Raw genomic sequence first — 20,433 nt, forward strand, 5'->3', positions numbered from 1 at the left:
CTAATTCTTCTTAGCCAGATCATATTTATTAGGCCGGTAAAACATGAACAACAGGGAGTCCAGAGAGCCACAATACATATGCCAGTGTTCTGCTCAATTTGACCATCCATCAGGAATAGTTCATGCTGTTTTCCCTTCTCTGTACAATTTTGCTGTTTCATGCCTAATCTGTGCTCTTCATTCTGGTTGGAGACCTCAGAGAAGTTTTACAACTTGGAAGAAGACCATGTAAACAATAATCATTCACCCATAAGCACTTACCCTTGGTAGTGGTTTCCATTCCTGCTGTCAGCAGGTACTGCCCAGGGGCCGGCCTGTGTGGCTGATGATCTAAGCCCTTTCTTGGGATACCTAAACTCCTCCTTACCTGGGGCCAGGCTGCCTTTTGTGTTTCAAAAGCAGGAAGATTGAGTTTCTCATACTTGCATGTATGTGTGTGGAAGGGGCAATGTGGATGAGTTGCTGATGGTCACAAAGGTTTGTCTGCTCATTGTGAATGTTAAAGAACCCTGAAAAGGAATGTTTCTTAATGCAAGAGCACATTCGCTCCATTTCCCGGCACAGGGTTTAAAACTGGATGAAAACTCAAAAGCCTCACCTGGAATATTTAGTTTTTTGACTTGTAAGAGAGGCCCTATTTTCTCTTTTTCACTTTGAAGTATATGATTAGTTTGATACTGGGATGGTTCTGACTGTCAGGAGAGCATGTCAAATATATGCAAATCACTACATAACATCTATTCTCCTTGTTGCTTTATTTTCAGGCAAATTTCAAACCCCAAATGAAAACAATGGAAGAACGCCTCTCAATATAATTTCATGAAACCAAAGACTATCACTCTCAGAGCTCTTCCTTTGACTTGAAATGGGAAATGTGATCCTTTCCATTGATGAGGGTTGTCCTGTCTTTTGATAGGTTTCAGGGGAGATTAAATTTCCATTTTTTGTCTTTGTTTTGAGTATTACTAGCTCAGATAAGCAAGGCAGAGGGGCAGAGAGTGACTCGTGTGCACAAATATGACCAGTTGTTGGGAAACCAGTAGGAAATCCTAGGAAGAGGGTAATCTTTCTAACAGGTGCATTTCTCTGACTTATCTCTCTGGGTCTCTCTTGGGAAATGCTTTGTTGTGTGTTTGCCTGGTGTCGACAACACTGAGTCCACCTCCCTAGCCACAGATAAAATAGAGTTGTTCATTATTAACCTCTCGGACTTTGCACGGACACCTGCTTATGCAATTTAGTGATCCTTGGTGGCCGGAAACCCTTGGAGGTGTAGACTGTCTTTACATCTTCCAGGCAAACTGAGTGCCTGGCTTGAGTCACCTGTATTCATAGTTTTCCGATTTAGATTTTAAAGTGGTTACAGTATATATTACCTACAGTTATATGTACTGAGCAGTCACCGAGTACAAGATTGGAAAGCCAGATATGGTATTAATAAAGTCTAGAAGACAGGCAAATATTTGTCTGTGATCTGTGTTTATTATCGATCGCATTAAAAAGAAGCAGAACCAAGACTTAAAACTTAGGTATGCGTGATACTAAAGTCTGTATTATTATCATTAAACTATATTGTTACCCTTGAGATTCTAGGAAAGTTCTGTATAACTCATAATCGAAAGGATTGACTGACCATATCACTTAGAGAAAATACCCTTATTTTACAGGGCTTTTGCTACATATATAAAAGATTAAAAACATATATGGGATGTTAAATGTAGAATCATTGAAATCAGTGACCACAAGTGCCTGTTCATAATCAGATAACAGTGGGATTTTGTTCCCATTGATAACTACATAGTTAATCTCTTTTTATCTGTATTAAAAATAGCAAAATATAATTAGCCAGGCATGGTGGCGGGCTCCTGTAGTCCCAGCTACTCGGGAGGCTGAGGCAGGAGAATGGCGTGAACCTGGGAGGCGGAGCTTGCAGTGAGCCGAGATCACGCCACTGTACTCCAGCCTGGGCGACAGAGCGAGACTCCGTCTCAGGAAAAAAAAAAAAAAAGCAAAATATATCCTTTCCCCCTCTTTGGGAACATATGAAGTAAGAAAAGGAAAGCCAAAAATAGGCAGGCTACATTTGGATACAGTTATGTTCATACAGTTAAGACATAGTGGATTCTCCTTATTAGTGTATAAACATGTTCTTGTAACTCCAACATTAAGCAAAGAAAACTTTCCTTGACCCAGATCCTCCTTCAGCCACTGCCTCACTTCTTTCCCCATGCACAGTGTAACTTCCATAAATACTCTCCATGGTCACCATCTTGACTCCCCACTGCCTTTTGTTTTCTCCTCAAGCCACTCCATGTGGGCTTTTGACCCTCATTCACCCCTCACACACTGCCAAATCTGTTGTTTGTTTGTTTGTTTGAGATAAGCTCTATCTGTCACCCAGGCTGGTGTGCAGTGGTGCAATCACGGCTCACTGCAACTTCTGCCTCCTGGGCTTGAGTGATCCTCCCACCTCAGCTTCCCGAAAAGCTGGAACCACAGGTGCGTGCCACCACTCCTGGCAAATTTCTGTACTTTTTTGTAGCGATAGGATTTTGCCATGTTGCCCATGCTGGTCTCAAACTCCTGAGCCCAAGTAATCTGCCCACCTCGGCCTCCCAAAGTGCTGGGATTACAGGCGTGAGCCACCACGCTGAATCCCACACTGCTAAATCTAAAGGATATTCTGTGTCTTCATTTTTCTCAAACTCACAGCAGCATTCAGCCTGAGTTTTCTCCATTTCATTAAAAGACAACATTATCCACCTAAGTGCTCAGGCTACAAACCTAGGAGTCATCCTAGAGTTGTTCCTTCCCTTACTACATCTAATTCTTTAGCAGATACTGTTGACTTTACCTTTACATTTGAATCTGTTCACTTCTCTTCCTTCCTCCTGTTTCTACCCTAGTGCAAGCTACCACCAACTTTCTCCTGGACCATTGCAATGGCCTCATCTTTGGTTTCCTTGTTTCTTCCATTGATCCCTGCTACAATACATTCTCCCACATAGCAGCCAAAATTATCTCTTTAAAAGGTAAATAGGCCGGGCATGGTGGCTCATGCCTATAATCCCAGCACTTCGGGAGGCTGGGGCGGGCGGATCACCTGAGGTCAGGAGTTTGAGACCAGTCTGGCCAATATGGTGAAACCCTGTCTCTACTAAAAAGAATAATAATAATAAATAGAAGATCAAAAGATATATGACAAAATGGTTCAGTTCATTACCAAGCAATTATAAATATTCATGCTCCTGATAATAGAGCTTCAAAATATATGAAGCAAAAATAGAATTAAAGGGAGAAATAGACATAACCACATTTATTATTAGAAAACTTAACATTGCTCTCTCAGCAATTGACAGAACTAGACAAAAATATAAATAAAACCACAGAAGATATGAATAACATCATCAACCATTTTGATGTAACTGATATTTATGCAACTGCGGGATGCACATTTTTCAAGTGCATATGGTACATTCATTAAGATAAATGGTATCTAGGCCAGACAACAAATCTCAATAAATATATGAGGACTAAAGTTATACAGACTTTATTTTCTAACTACAGTGGAATCGAATAAGCAATTGGAAACAGCTGGGCGTGGTGGCTCACGCCTGTAATCCCAGCACTTTGGGAGGCCGAGATGGGCAGATCACGAGGTCAGGAGATCGAGACCATCCTGGCTAACACAGTGAAACCCCGTCTCTACTAAAAATACAAAAAAATTAACCAGGCGTTGTGCTGGGTGCCTGTGGTCCCACCTACTCGGGAGGCTGAGGCAGGAGAATGGCGTGAACCTGGGAGGCGGAGCTTGCAGTGAGCCGAGATGGTGCCACTGCACTCCAGCCTGGGCAACAGAGCGAGATTCCGTCTCAGAAAAAAAAAAAAAAAAAAAGGAAACATATCTAGAAAAACTCGAAGTATTTGAAAAACAACACATTTCTTATTGGCTTCTTCTATTCATCTGGGGCTCAGTGAAGCTTTCCATGACCACAACATAAGGGAAAGTTCCTGGTGAAGTCCTGCTGTATTTTGTTGTTGTACTATTCACAGATATTTTTTCTTTAGCCATTGTTTTAATGGTTTTCCCATTAACATATGAGTTTTGAGGGGTAGGGACCTTGCCTTTATTATTCACTGCTAAAATGATAGCTGAAACACAGTAAATGCTGAATAGCATTTCACTGAATGAATGAAGAGTGAATATGACTCCTCTACAATCTGTCATAAGCTCATCTAGATGGTGATAATGAGAATAATGATAAGATCACTACCATAAAAATATTCTGCTGGTGTTGTTATTGATCAGGCACTTTAAGTGCCTTATCTCAGTTAGTCCTCACAGTTGCCCGTTTAGTAGATACTTCTGTTATCCCCGTTTTACAGAGGGAGAAACTAAGATACAAAGAGGTGAAGTAACTGATGTCATTTGGCTCGTAAAGAGTGAGCCAGGATTCAAATTCAGGTTGTCTGATTGAGAACATTTGTTTTGAGTAACCGGTAGTGAATTCATGATGGGAGAAAGGAGGCTGGTGGTTATCTATGCGTATTTGTAAGTGAGCCAGTATAAGCTCTGTCTAGTCTTAGAGTCAAGGCTCTAGTCCTCTCCCTCAAAGCCACAACTGACTTTTAATTAAAAATATGGAAGAATCTCCTCAATGTTAAAGTCAGGATTTTGTTTCTGTGGCATCAGTCCTGATAATGGCAGCATTTTAAACCAGTGGATAAAGGATAGATTAGTCAATAAATGGTGTTGACAAACTAATATTTGGAAAAATAAAATTAGATTTTTACTTTAATAAATGTAAACAAATTCTAAAAGAATTAAGGATTTAGATTTGAAACAGGAAACCATACACAAAAATATTAGGAAAGAATATAGGTGAATATTGGCCAGGCTCAGTGGCTCATGCCTGTAATCCCAGCACTTTGGGAAGCCAAGGCGGGCAGATCACCTGAGGTTGGGAGTTTGAGACCAGCCTGGCCAACATAGTGAAATCCCGTCTCTACTAAAAATACAAAAATTAGTCGGGTACGGTGGTACATGCCTGTAATCCCAGCTACTTGGGAGGCTGAGGCATGGGAATCACTTGAATCCGGGAGGTGGAGGTTGCAGTAAGCTGAAATCATACCACTGCACTCCAGCCTGGGCGACAGAGACTGTCTCAAAAAAACAAAAAACAATATATGTATATATGTGTGTGTATGTGTGTGTATATGTGTGTGTATATATGTGTGTGTGTGTGTGTATATATATATGTGTGTGTATATATATGTGAATATTTAAGCTTGGATGGGAATGGCCTTTCTAAGTGTGTTAGTATGTCCTAGCTGAACCTGAATCAGGAATTTGGGTGCCTTTTGGTGATCTGGTGAGCCAGTATAGACAGTGCAAGGTAGGATCTGGAGGGTTAGGAAGTAATTCCTTTGCCTGTATTTGGTTCAGCCCTTTCTCATTGCCTTTTGCAGCTGTTTCAGCCTTCCTTGGACTCAGCAGATGATTCGTCCCAATGTCCAGGAGAAAAATAAACCAGGGGTTTTAAAGTATAAAATAATAAATCTCATCATTTATCCTTCTCATGGTTTTCAGAGAAAGTACTGTTCATCTTCTTGACCTAAGCCAATCCTTCTACAAGTACTTTAACCTGTCTTAATTTACAGTGAGAAATATTACTATCGAATACACAGGAATGCTCATATTAGCTCTTCAATGCATTCTCTCCCTGAAAGACAGTAATATGGGAAGCCAAATGATGATCTAAAGGTTTCCTTGCGGGCAAGGACCTATCCAAGCCAAGGGTGTGAATGGGACACTCTTAATGCCTGGGGCAGAGTGTGACAGGTTCAGGATCTAACACTGCTACAGGGATTGTGTCCACCAGGACCTAGAGGAACACTCTACTGACTGGTGTTAACCAGTTTAAAAGAAAAATAATTGGTTTGTTTCACAACATCAATAGATGTACATTGTTGAACCATTAGATAAGGAACATGAATTAATATAAATAACACTCATAATGCTTTATTTCAAAATATGCCATGGCAAATGCCTTGTATGTCCTTTCTAGGCAAATGCCTTGTATATCTTTTCTAGCCTTTTTCTCTGCACATCTGTTAAACTGCTTAATGCCCTTCTAATTGGTTTCCTACCCAAAAAGATGATTATCATTATGCAAAATCACTCTAGGTAAGCTGCCCACATTGTTTGCCTCTCTAGCAGAGTTCAGCTTATTATTTCATCTTCTCTAACCATAAACAGTACAAGAAGACCTCTCTAGCTATAATTGTTTCACTCTCTCACTTCCTGCTTTTTGGAATTATTTCTTTATAAAACCCTTTGTATTGTAAACAAGCAAAAAGCCAGAAACAGAAAATCTTACAAAACAAATATACAGTTTAATGAATTATTCTAAAGCAAACCCTTCCCAGGTCCACAAACATAACTGAGCTGCCTCCAGAAGGTCCACCCTGGGCTCCGTCCAGTCCTACTCCTTCCTTCCCCCAGAAAGTTCCTGCTGGCCTGACTTTAATCACTTCCTCATAGTTTAGAAAATAGTTTTATCACCCAAATGTGTATTCCTATATACTACAGCTTAGTCTTTCCCTCTTAAAACAATTTTTTAAAAGATTCTTTAATCTAACAGATTTCTCACCATTCTTTTCTTTTCCTTAGAATTTATCTGTTGAGGCCAGGCGCGGTGTCTCATGCCTGTAATCCCAGCACTTTGAGAGGCCGAGGTGAGGGGATCACCTGAGGCCAGGAGTTCAAGACCAGCCTGGCCAACATGTTGAAAACCTGTCTCTACTGAAAACACAAAAAATTAGCTGGACATGGTGGTGGGCACCTGTAATCCCAGTTACTTGGGAGGCTGAGGCAGGAGAATTGCTTTAACTCCGGAGGCGGAGGCTGCAGTGAGCTGAGATTGCACCATTGCACTCCAGCCTGGGCAACAAGAGCGAAACTCCGTCTCAAAAAAAAAAAAAGAATTTATCTGTTGAAAAATTAGAAGTACTCAACCCGTAGAGTTGCCCACAGTCTGGAATTGGTCCATTTTGATCCCATGGTGCACTTCAGCGTGTTTGCCTCTGTCCTTTCTATTTCCTGGAAACTGGCAACTGATTCAGAGACTTGATCAGACTTATGGCCGATCCCTTGAGCAAGACTGTAAATGGTACTGCATTTCTTCATCAGGTGGCACATCAAGTCTGCTTGTCTCTTTTTTTGTAATGTTAGTAGCTGTTGGTGCACATTGCCTCAGTCTTAATTCATTGGGGTTATAGGCTGATGATTCTAATTCTTTTTTCTCATGCATTCACTAGAATACTTTTATTATAAAGAGGTGCTGTGCCTCATCTAATATTTGCTTACATAGTGGCACAGTTCATATAGGAAAGGCAGAATAAATGCTTTCTCTTTATCCATCAAGTTTGGTTTGTTTGTTTGAGACGGAGTCTTGCACTGTCACCCAGGCTGGAATGGCGTGACCTCAGCTCTCAGCTCACTGCAACCTCTGCCTCCCGGGTTCAAGTGATTCTCCTGCCTCAGCCTCCCGAGTAGCTGGGACTACAGGCTCCTGCTACCACACCTGGCTAATTTTTTTGTATTTTTAGTAGAGATGGGGTTTCACCATGTTGGCCAGGCTGGTCTCGAACTCCTGACCTCATGATCTGCCCGCCTCAGCCTCCCAAAGTGCTGGGATTACAGGCGTGAGCCACCATGTCTGGCCTATTCATCAAATTTTTAAGACAATGAATTGATTCCCTGTCATCAAAAAGTGACTTAAAACAAAACTATGAACTCATGGAGGTGTCTCATCCTTAGGGAGGTGACCCAGGTTGTTCAGCAAGACCAAGGCTGCAGAGTCAGCCAGTGTCACTTCTGCTACATTCCATTGTTGAAAGCAAGTCATTAAAGTCAGTCCAGAGACAAAGAGTAGAAGGATAGACTCCAGCTTTTGATGTAAGGAACTGCAGAAGATTTGTCACCATTATTTAATCTGTAATAGCTAGTTTTGCTGTAAATGCTTCCATGCTTTTTTGGTTTTCTGTTTCAGTGTGAGGATTCGAAGAGATTGAAAGACTGTATCACCACCATGGTCTTGCCAGAATCTGCTCTCTGAGTCATTTCTTAATCTACTGATTATCTGTAGAACCAGCCTTACATAAACAAGGAGGCATCTAGCAGGTGAGGCGGCCACAACTTCTTTCTTTTTATTTTTTTGTTTTGAGATGGAGTCTTGCTCTGTCGCCCAGGCTGGAGTGCAGTAGTGTAATCTCGGCTCACTGCAAGCTCCGCCTCCCAGGTTCACACTATTCTCCTCCCTAAGCCTCCCGAGTAGCTGGGACTACAGGTGCCCGCCACCACATCCGGCTAATTTTTTGTATTTTTAGTAGAGACGGGGTTTCACTGTGTTAGTCAGGATGGTCTTGATCTCCTGACCTCAAGATCCGCCTGCCTCAGCCTCCCAGAGTAGTGGGATTACAGGTGTGAGCCACCGCGCCTGGCCAAGATGGCCACAACTTCTGCTTCATGTTCTGTTCCTGACCCTCATGGGTGGCAGGCTTTGCCTCCATACTATTCCCATTACCTTGGAGACCTCCATGAAAGCCTTGAGTCCTTGTGCTCTCAGGCCCAGAAGGCCTTCTGGGTGCCCAAATGGTCCCTTTCATACTCACTGTGCTAGGGCCACACTATGTTCCTAACAGAACTGTCCCCACTTCATGGGCACTCAGATCTGGTCCCTGGGGCCAGAAGCCTCTTACCATAACCTGTGTCCGTTTCAGTCAATATCTACCGTTAACTCCTTCCTGCCACCTCACCTCCTAAAGGCCTGTTTACCTGCAGACAAATCAAATCCCGAAATATATATTTGCTCCCAACCCACACTGGCTGTACTAGCCTGCCCAGTTACCAAACAGAGCCAAACTCTGAGTCCCAGTTCAGGCTCAACTGGGACATCCTAATACATGTAGAAAAACCACCCCATCCAAGATCATATTACTGTTCCCCTATATACTTTTCTGATAGCTTCGTATATGATTTCATGTCATTGATTTACATTTAAACCCTAATCCATTTGAAATTTGTCTTAGTGTATTATAAGAAGTAAGAATCTAAGTTGTCCTCTAAATGATTTGCCAGATATATTTAGACTACTTGTTGACTAAACTGTCTTCCCCCACTGATTTGAAATCACATCCCTATTTCATTTACTGAATTCTTAGACACACACACAGTATACACTCTCTCACACACACAGCACAAACACACACGCGCGCACACATACACACACTTGGGTCCACCTCTGCAGCTCTCACTGTGACATGGGCTCTGGACTTCTGAGCCTCCCCATGGCTGCCCCCAAGCGCCAGGTGTCAGGCCATCACCCTTGCCAGAAAATGGATTATGCATGTTACTCTTGTGAAGATAAGTCTCTCTGATTAGAGAAGACTGATCATATACCTTCACTCTATCTTCAAGGAAGGCCAGGAATATGGGGCAGCAGCTTCTCTGAGAAGTAGAACTTAACGAGGTAAGCAATGTCCCAGACTTTGAAACACCCAGAAGTTACTGGGTGACCACTTGCAAGGACAGCTGTCCAGCAGATACATTTATTACATGAGCTTTAGGAAGTCAGCTGGGCCTTATCATACAAGAGTGTGTCTTAAAGCTGAGAGATCTCTCTGAATCCAGACCTTGAAATAATAGTCACTAACACTCACTCCATGCCAGGCCTTGTGCTAAGCTCTTTACACACATTTTCCATTAGACCTCACAACAATCTTATGAAGTGTCTATTGTCATCCCCACTATGTATTATTATTCCCATCTCACAGTTGAGGAAACTGAGGCACAGAGAGGAAGTATCATGTTCTGTATCATTCGGGTAGTAAGTGATAGGCATAGACTTGAACCCAGTGGGCTGTGCATCGTTCTGCCTTTGACAAAGCCGTTTATTGTGTTGAAGACCAAATCCTGGTGCTGGGTCACCACTACGCTTTTCCTCTTCAGTTCAGAACTCAGTTCTGATGCCAAAACCAAAGAGAATTTTATAGGAAAATAAGGTCAACCAGATTTGAAAGAATCATCATGCATAGTTCTCTTAATATTTTCTGAGATGAATGGGTGTCAGTACAAGGATGTTTTATTATCTTTGTTAAAATGGAAGTGTTGGCTGGGCGTGGTGGCTTATACCTCTAATTCCAGCACTTTGGGAGGCCGAGGTGGGCAGATCACCTGAGGTCAGGAGTTCAAGACCAGCCCAGCCAACATGGTGAAACCTGTCTCTACTAAAAATACAAAAATTAGCCAGGTGTGGTGGTGGGCATCTGTAATCCCAGCTACTTGGGAGGCTGAGGCAGGAGAATCGCTTGAACCCAGGAGGTGGAGGTTGCAGTGAGCCGAGATCACGCTACTGCACTCCAGCCTGGGCGACAGAGTGAGACGCTGTCTCAAAAAAAAAAAAAAAGTGTTGAACATTCTTGGTGGTTTTATCCTTCTTTACCCTGTTATACTGGGAACTGTGTCCCAAAGGAATAATGTCGCATGAACTTAGTTCCCAGGCCCCAACTTCAGGGTCACTATAGAGTTCTAGAAACCTCTGTAGAACAGTTCCTGTTCTCACCCCTTCACATGTATTCTTTCAGTTTTTCCAGACAGAATCAGCAGCCAGTTTGGAGAGACAAATACTTAATCCCACTTCCCACCTTGCCATAAATACCTGAGCATAAGCTCTGGTTGTGAAATTTGATGCTTGTTTGGCCCAAGGTTAAATTGTAAAGGAGCTTTAAGGGCCGCATTTAGGATGGAGATAAATGCACAAATGACAATGCACATAACTTGGGGAGCACACGCAATTAATGATAGCCACTGGAACACCCTGCCTCCCTGGGCCAGCAGCTCTCCTGTTTTGGAACTGCTGAGATAAAATTGGCAGGAGCCAGGAAGGAGGGGACGCTGTTGCTTCAGTGCAAGATGACAACTGAAGCCAGGAGGGAAGGAAGTGGGAGGAGATGCTGGAGCAGAGGACCATAATTTCATTATGAATTCCTGCCTATTCTGAGCAATTGTCCCCAAATTTGTCATTGAAAGTGCAATTTCCTCTATGAAAACTGCCTTTCCAAGGACCTTGGGAAAGATTATGAGAACAGGAAGTAGGGCGTCCAATTCTTGTTGGTAATGAATTTTATTCTGTATTTGTTACTTATGAATTCTGTGTACTGTTCAGTCTTGTCTGGTAATAAAGTTAGTATTACTTTTTATTCCTTCATTTGTCCAGCAGACACCTGCTGATGGCTCACTGTGTGCCAAGTGCTGTGCTGGGCACCAAGCATATTGAACAGGTCCTGGTTACTGCCCTCTGGTGCTTACACTTCATCAAGAGAAGCAGACAGGAAGCATCTAATCACAGAGAGAAGTTTCATACTTACCAGGGTGATGTGTGCTATCAAGAGTCAAAGGATGTGATGAGAGCAGGCAACAGAAGTGACATTTGAGCTGAAACTAAGGACAAATAGGAGAAAAGTTGGCAAAAAGAGGGAAAGAGAAATAGGGGGAAAAAGCAATCCAATGCCAGAAATGGGGCTGAAAAGATGTAGAAGTGGTTTCTAAGCATGAGTTTATCATTTCTTTTCTCATCATCTTTGCATCAACTACATGAGTTTTTCCAAGCGTGGTCTGTGAGCCTCTTGCATCAGAATTCCCTGGAAGTACAGTCAGCCCTCTGCGTCCACCAGTTCTGCATCTGCAGATTCAACCCACTGTGCATAGACAATATTAGGGGCTGGGTACAGTGGCTCATGCCTATAATCCCAGCACTTTGGGAGGCCGAGGTGGGTGGATTACTTGAGGTCAGGAGTTCGAGACCAGTCTGGCCAACATGGTGAAACCCCATCTCTACTAAATACAAAAATTAGCTGGGCATGGTAATGCACATCTGTAATCCCAGGTACTCAGGAGACTGAGGCAGGAGAATCACTTGAACCTGGGAGACGAAGGTTGCTGTGAGCCAAGATCGCGCCATTGCACTCGCCTGGGCAACAAGTGCGAGACTCTATCTCAAAAAAAAAAAAAAGAAAATATTCGGGAAAAAACCCAAAACAATAAAAATATATATAATAATAATAAGTACAAGTAAAAAATGGTGTAACTATATATCATTACCATTATATTAAGTATTATGAGTAATCTACAGATGATGTATATGGGAGGATGTGCCTAAGTTATATGCAAATACTAAGCCATTTTACACAAGGGACTTTGAGCATCCTCAGATTTTGGTATCTGGGGTCCTAGAACTAATCCCCCATGGATACCAAGGCACTACCGTATGTTAAAAAATCAGGGCTGGGGGCAGTGGCTCACACCTGTAGTCTCAGCACTTTGGGAGGCCAAGGCAGGTGGATCATTTGAGGTCAGGAGTTCGAGACCACCCTGACCAACATGGTGAAACCCCATCTCTACTAAAAAAATATAAAATTAGCCAGGCGTGGTGGCACACACCTGTAATCCTAGTTACTTGGGAGGCTGAGGCAGAATTACTTGAACTCAGGAGGCGAAGGTTGCAGTGAGCCAAGATCATGCCATTGCACTCCAGCCTGGGCAACAAGAGTGAAACTCCGTCTCAAAAATAAATAAATAAATAAATAAATCAGATTCCTGGGCTCCACACCAGGCCACTAAATCACAATCTCTAAGAGTAGGACCCAATAATCTGCACTTTAAATTCAGCCCACACCCCTCCCCTTAGGTGATTATTATACACACTCAATTTGATTTGAGAGCCACTCCTTGTATTAGAGATTTATAATTTCTGCCAATACTACTGCTTATATAATACCATTTGATCCCCACAGTAACCTTATATGGAATACAGGTATAGGATATATCATCATTCCAGTCTTACAGATGATGTAGCTGAGGCCTGGAAAAGTGAAGGGATTTACTCATTCATGTGCCTTCTGCCCTTCTCACACCACCAGGCTATGCCTCTAAGTTAGATTACATAATGACCCCACTCACTTTACAAATATGATATAGTATACCCAGGCATAGTTTGCAAGCTTGAAGGCATACTTCTATTTCCTTTGCAGTGTTTGTTTTTGGCATAATATCACCTAGTAGTTTACCAGTTCTAAAGTCAGAAAGACCTGGAATTGAGTCCTAGCTCTGCCACTTATGAGCTGTGTGACCTTGCGACCTTGAATAGGGTACTCACCTCTCTGTACTTCAGTTATTTCATTTGTCAAATAAGGATAAATAATAATGCCTACATCACTGAGTTGTTACAAAGATTAAGTACTGCATGCAAATACCACGTACAGAGTTTTTTGAGCACTTGGTAAATACTAAAAAAAAAAAAAAAAAAAGGCAACTATTTTACCTATAACATTTAGGACACATTGAAGATGTATTTTGTTACTAACTAAAACCCAGACAGGTATCACAAGAGATGTTACACATGGAAGGCTTAAATAAATGCTATAAGTCATTCAGGCAAAGACATGTAAGAAAACCAAGTATCAATGAGCACATCTAGTATCCAGATTTTGGTATCTAAATACCATTTCTCACAAAGCCAGACTAGGCCTCCTTGGAGAAATATTGATTTAAGGTGTGAAGAAGGGAAAGTACAAAGTGAGTCTGAAACATTTTATGGCCGAGTGCTATGTCTCAAACCTGTAGTCCCAGCACTTTGGGAGACTGAGGTAGCTGGATCACTTGAGTCCAGAAGTGTAAGACCAGCCTCGGCAACATGGTGAAACCCCATCTCTATAAAAAATATAAATATCAGCCTCATGTGGTGGTGTGTGCCTATAGTCCTAGCTACTTGGGAGATTGAGGTAGGAGGATCTCTTGAGTCCAGGAGGCTGATGTTGCAGTGAGCCAACACCACTGCACTCCAGCTTGACTGACAGAGGGAAACCCCATCTCAAACAAACATCTTACTGTGTCACTGTGATATTGTGAAATAAATATATATATATAGTCATGCATTACTTAACAGGGGGGATACATTTTGCGAAATGCATCACTGTCATTGTGCAAACCTCATAGAATGTACTTACACAAACCTAAATGGTATAGCCTACTGCACACCTAGGCTATATGGTATACAGATAGACTTTTACTCCTAGGCTACGAGCCTGTACAGCATGTACTGTACTGAATACTGTAGGAAATTGTAACATCAGATATTTGCATATCTAAATATATGTAAACATAGAAAAGGTACAGTAAAAATGTAAAAGACTTTTAAAAGTGGTTTGCCTGTATAGGGCAGTTCCATTACAATCTTATAAGACCATATTTATATATGTGGTCCATTGCTGACTAAAAGTCACTGTGGCACACAGCTATATACATGTATGTATATATTTTTGTTTTCATGCACAGTTTCTGACTCACAGCTTCTAAAACCCTTGTAATTTCCTAAGTGATTAGAGCAATTGGTATACCTTTTGTTAAAATATTTGGCCCTTTGTCTTGGGTTTCTGAAACAGGTAAAAGATGAAAGATGTGTCTTTGGTTATACATAACAAGCCTCTTTCGACTACAGTGAACTTATTTTAATTATGTGATATTTGGAAAGTCCCTAGATAACCACGGCATGGGGGCTGGTTGCCAGGGGAATAAACCATGTAATTACAGGGTTCAGTTCTCCTGCCTCTTCCACCTTTGGGGATGGGAGAGGGGCTGAAGGTTGGTCACTAGTGGCCAGTTGTTTGATCAATCATGCCTATGTAATGAAGCCTCTATAAAAACCCAAATAAGACTGGGTTCCTGGAGCTTCCAGGTTGGTTAACAAGAATGCATTCAAGTGCTGGCAGGGTTGTGCACCCCAGCTCCACAGGGAGGGAAGCTGCTACATTTGGGATCCTTCCAAACCTTACCCTACGTCTCTTTTCTTCTGGCTATTCATTTATATCCTTTAAAAATACTTTGTAATAAATAGGTAAGTGGAAGTAACTTTTTTTTTTTTTTTGAGTTCTGTGAGCCACTCTTACAAATTAATTGGACCCAAGGAGGGGATTGTGGGTACCCCACTTTATAGCTGATTGCTCAGAAGCACAGGTCCCAACCTGGAGTTTGTGACTGGCATCTGAAGTAGGGGGTAGTCTTGTGGGACTGAGCCCTTAACCTGTGGGATTTGGCCATCTCTCCGGGCAGAGTGTGTCAGAATTGAATTGAGTTTGAGGATACCCAGGATATCCAGGTGTCTGCTGGAGAATTGCTTGGCATATAGGGAAAAGCCACCTCACACATCTGGTGTCAGAAGCAAAGTGTTTGACTGTGTAAGAGAGTAAGACACTCTGTCCTTTGGTTTTTTCCCATCTTTAGACACATAAAGTGAAGAGATACTTAAAGACTGATGGGAACACATCAAAAAGACAGATAAGCTAACTCAAAGTGGATCCCAATTCCCAAATTTGGGACAAATGATGTTGATTATAATGCATTGAGTTTAAAAAATATCTGAGTTCTCAGTGGTGATTAAAAAGATGGGATGGAGCAGGGAAAGCGTTTTTTGTTTGTTTGTATTTTTTTTTTTTTTTTTTACAAAATGCCTGTGTCTATATAGAAGGAATTTATTATAGAGTCAGAAAAGTTAGAAATTACTGTTTTGTAACACCATTATAATAAGGGATTCAGACAACAATCATCACTGGGTGCTAAAACCCATTGGTTAAAGGTTATTGGGAAACAAAATATTCACATGGTCTTAAATATTACTTAATTTTACTTATTTTAATATTATACAAAGAGAAGAGTGTATCTTTCTGATAGGGAGATCTGGTAAATACCATCTAACCAAATAACCAAATTTAGCATCACCTATCATCGGACAGACTGACATGACGTGTCTTCTGATGTGATGCAACAGGAAGTATGCAACCTCACCCACGCAGTAGTGTTGTGTGTTGCCAAAATTGTCTAATCTGAGTCAAATAATAGGAAACAATCAGACACATCCAGAAAGACATCCTTCAAAACATCTGACTGGTACTCTTCAAAACTTTTACTGTTGTAAATGGGAAGAATGTTCTAGGATCTAAATCTAGATTAACATTCTAGAATTAATGTTGTAGCATCTAGATTAAAGGAAACTAGTGACTGGGCAACTAAATGCAGTATATAGTCCTTGATTGGATCCTGGCTTTTAAAAACAAGTTATAGCACAATTTAAATGTCTTCCAACTATCAAATAGATAGATAAAATGCAGATGAACCCTGAAAACATTATGCTAAGGGAAAGAAGCCAGACACGGACACGTATTGTGTGAGTCCATTTTTATGAAATTTCCATAATAGGCAAAGTCACGCACAGCCGCCCAGGCTGGAGTGCAGTGGCCGGATCTCAGCTCACTGCAAGCTCCGCCTCCCGGGTTCACGCCATTCTCCTGCCTCAGCCTCCCGAGTAGCTGGGACTACAGGCGCCCGCCACTGCGCCCGGCTAGTTTTTTGTATTTTTTAGTAGAGACGGGGTTTCACCGTGTTAGCCAGGATGGTCTCGATCTCCTGACCTTGTGATCCGCCCGTCTCGGCCTCCCAAAGTGCTGGGATTACAGGCTTGAGCCACCGCGCCCGGCCGTGAGTCCATTTTTATGAAATTTCCATAATAGGCAAATCCACGGAGACAGAAAGATGAGTGGTTGTCAGGGGCTGCAGGGAGGTGAAGAATAGGGAATGACTGCTAATGGGTACAGGAGTTTTTTCTAGGTGGATGAAAATGTTCTAGAATTAGATAGTGGTGATAGTTGTGTAACCTGTGACTATTCTAAAAACCTGAGTTGTACACTTGAAAAGGGTGAATTTTATATGCGAATTGTGTATCAATTTTATAAAAATATCTCAAATTTTAAAATCAGAGACAGAAAGTTTAAAAGGCTATAACGGGCTGGGCGTGGTGGCTCACACCTGTAATCCCAGCACTTTGGGAGGCCAAGCCGTGTGGATCACGAGGTCAAGAGATTGAGACCATCATAGCCAACATGGTGAAACCGCGTCTCTACTAAAAATACAAATATTGGGCCGGGCACGGTGGCTCACACCTGTAATCCCAGCACTTTGGGAGGCCGAGGCGGGCGGATCACGAGGTCAGGAGATTGAGACCATCCTGGCTAACATGGTGAAACCCCGTCTCTACTAAAAAAATACAAAAAATTAGCCGAGCGTGGTGGCGGGTGCCTGTAGTCCCAGCTACTCAGGAGGCTGAGGCAAGAGAATGGTGTGAACCCAGGAGGCGGAGCTTGCAGTGAGCCAAGATCACGCCACTGCACTCCAGCCTGGGCGACAGAGTGAGACTCCGTCTCAAAAACAAAACAAAACAAAAAACATTAGCTGGGTGTGGTGGCACGCACCTGTAATCCCAGCTACTCAGGAGGCTGAGGCAGGAGAATCACTTGAACCTGGGAGGCAGAGGTTGCAGTGAGCATAAGTCGCGCCACTGCCTGGCAACAGAGCGAGACTCTGTCTCAAAAAAAAAAAAAAAAAGATAAAGAAAAAACCCTATAATGGACATTGGGACAATCGGGGGAATTTGAATGAGCTATGTGTTAGGTAATATTTTTTTCAATGTTAAATGTCGTATGTTCTACCTATTAGGAAATATTTATGGATCACTGTGCTTTACTTTCAAATGTATCAGAAAAAAGTATTGGGAGAAAGCAAATGTGGTAATACCGTAATACAATTGACCATTGAATAACAGGTTTTTGAACTGCAATGGTCCAGTTATGCTTGGAATTTACTTCCACTCTGACATCCCTGAGATAGCAAGACAACCCTTCTTTTCCCCTCCTCCCTTCCCTGCTTCCCTGCTTCCCCCTCTCCCCTCCTTACTTCCCCCCTCCCCTCCTTCCATCCCTGCTGCCCCCTTCCTTCCTTCCATCCCTGCTTCCCCTTCCCTCCTCCCCGTTCCTCCCGCCCTCCTCCTCCTCCTCTTCCTTCCTCTTCCTACTAAACGTGAAGACCTTTATGATGACCTTTGTGATGATCCTTTTCCATTTAATAGTAAATATATTTTCTCTTCCTTATGATTTTCTTAATAACATTTTCTGTTTTCTAGCTTACTTTATTGTAAAAATACCACATATAATACATTTAACCTACAGAATATGTGTTAATCAACTGTTTATGTGAGTGGTAAGACTTCCAGCCCACAGTAGGCTCTTAGTTAAGTTCTGGGGGAGACATAAGTTATACTCCATTTTCGACTGTGTGGGGGTCTTAACCCCCATGTTGCTCAAAGTTGAACTGCAATTAGTGATTTAGGTAAAATGCATAAAGGAGTTCATTGTATTATTCTTTTAGTTTTTTTTGTAGCTTAAGATTTTCAAAATAAAAAGATGAGGGTTGGTGGGACCACTTACTGAGTGTCTATGGCAAACCAGATAGGAGGTTGTAGATTCCTGTGGATTGTGACAGGGATATTAGGAATATTAAGGAGTATCTCTACCTCCTTTCTGAGTGAATCCTCAATGGAGAGTGAATTGTATGCTCCCGTCAAAATTTTCTCTTGGTTCTACCAGCATCAGAGACAGAAAGTTAGGCTGTCTGTCTTCTGGGGAAGTCATTCTGTGCTTGCGCTTCGTAGGTGTAGTGGGTGTCCTGAATCACGTTGTCTGATTTAATAGCATTGGATAGGGGTCTTAAAATCTTCCGAAGAACTAGTGTTAACTTTATTAGTGAAATTGAAAGGGTGATGAGATGCAAGTTGGTTGGGGGGGGTGAAGGCCTAAGAACAACAAAGAAGAAGAGGTGGGCATGGGCCCCTTTAGTGAGGAAAGCAAATGGTCAAGGCTAAGAACCGAAAGCTTGGCTGCTGAGTTTGGGTGATAAATGGGAAGTGAGGCAAGCCAGTGCCCCAACTCCACCTGCAGGCTCTAAATAGTAAAATGAATCCATGGGAGTGTCTCTGTTTAGGCCCCAGGTGCTCCTGGCTAGTGGTTAGGAAGCGGGTAAATTGGTGTCTCCTATTGTCCCACCTATTCATGTTACCCCTCTTAACCATGGAATCATTGTCATCTGTTCAGCCTCTTTTTGTCTTTGTTCTGTTATTTGTGCCTCAAGGAGGCTAGGAGAGTGCCCTATAGAGCTGAACTAACTAGCATGAAGCTCTGGATGGAGCTTCAGGGTCTCACTTGGGAGTGGAGGCTGGGGGTACGGAAATGGCTGAGCAGCAGCAGCAGCAACATAAGGAAGTTTTTGTGCAGCTGACTGGGGAGGGTGGGGAAGACTGGATTTCTGGTTTACCCCAACCACTGGTGCTTTCTGTTTTTAAAACAGACGTGCTTCATCCTTCCCAGAGCAGGGGCCAAAGATGGGAGCTCAAAATGCAAAGTCCCAGCCGGGGAAATTAAGCTGCAAGAGCTCAACGCCTGAAAAATATTGACTGTTTCTTTTTTTAAGCGAATATTCCAAATTTCTTATGAAAGTCAACTTAGACATCCAGGACACAGGAAACAAGGCAAGAGGCCGCAGCCAGCTGCCTCAGAGGACCCGGGACACTTTCTTAATAACCTCCAGATGGTTCCACAGGAATTGCTAACATCTTGAAAAAAAAAAAAAAATCAGCTGCGGGAGAAATGAGATTCAAGTGGTTTAGGAAGGAGAGCCTGGAGGAGACTCCCAAGGGACTGAGAGTGGGTCTGAAATAGAAACCTCTCTGGTGGGATGACTGCTTCCTACAGCAAGGCTGGAGAGGAGTGGGTGTAAAAATCCAGGGCTTCTCTTGGAGCCTTGGGGTTGGCAAGGGAGCCTCGACAGAACTGGCCTCCTAGTCATATTAATCCATTCACTAGCCTGGGGTTGCAAGAACTTTTTACATTATTTTTTGTTTTAGAGAGGCACATTTACTTCACAGTCTACTGTATCTGTTAGGTTCTACAGGCACAGGGCTCAGGGCCAACAGGTTTTGAGGGCCTATAGCAATATTTAGCCCTGAAAAAATGTTACATAGATAGTATATATAAAATCCTATATATGATATGCATCTATGTAGACAGCAAAATTATATATATATATATATTTTTTTTTTGAGACAGTGTCGCTCTCTGTCGTCCAGGCTGGAGTGCAGTGGCACGATGTCAGCTCACTGCAACCTCTGCCTTCCAGGTTCAAGCGATTCTCCTCCCTCAGCCTCCTGAGTAGCTGGGATCACAGGCACCTGCCATCACGCCCGGCTAATTTTTTTGTATTTTAGTAGAGATGGGATTTCGCCATGTTGGCTAGGCTGGTCTTGAACTCCTGACCTCAAGTGATTCAACTGCCTTGGCCTCCCAAAGTGCTGGGATTATAGACGTGGGCCACTGGGCCCGGACTTAGACAGCAAAATATAAATATGTTTTCCAACATATGAAGAAGACCCCCCCCCCCGAAATTTAGTGGATTAAATGCCTATAATAGCTAATCAATTGTATCAACTCCATCAG

At 42.4% G+C, this 20,433-nt stretch overlaps 1 long non-coding RNA gene across 2 annotated transcripts in view; it reads left to right on the top strand.

Moving 5' to 3' along the window:
• LOC110743541 overlaps window positions 1-8,281 on the top strand; it is a 154,461-nt gene extending 146,180 nt beyond the window's left edge. For both annotated transcript variants that reach the window (XR_004183839.1, XR_004183838.1), the window contains exon 4: window positions 8,055-8,281. This is a non-coding gene — a long non-coding RNA (uncharacterized LOC110743541). The remainder of the gene's footprint in view (window positions 1-8,054) is intronic.
• The last annotated feature ends 12,152 nt before the right edge of the window (window positions 8,282-20,433 follow it).

The sequence above is a fragment of the Papio anubis genome, chromosome 5, assembly GCF_008728515.1.
Source record: "Papio anubis isolate 15944 chromosome 5, Panubis1.0, whole genome shotgun sequence".
Classification (NCBI taxonomy): domain Eukaryota; kingdom Metazoa; phylum Chordata; class Mammalia; order Primates; family Cercopithecidae; genus Papio; species Papio anubis.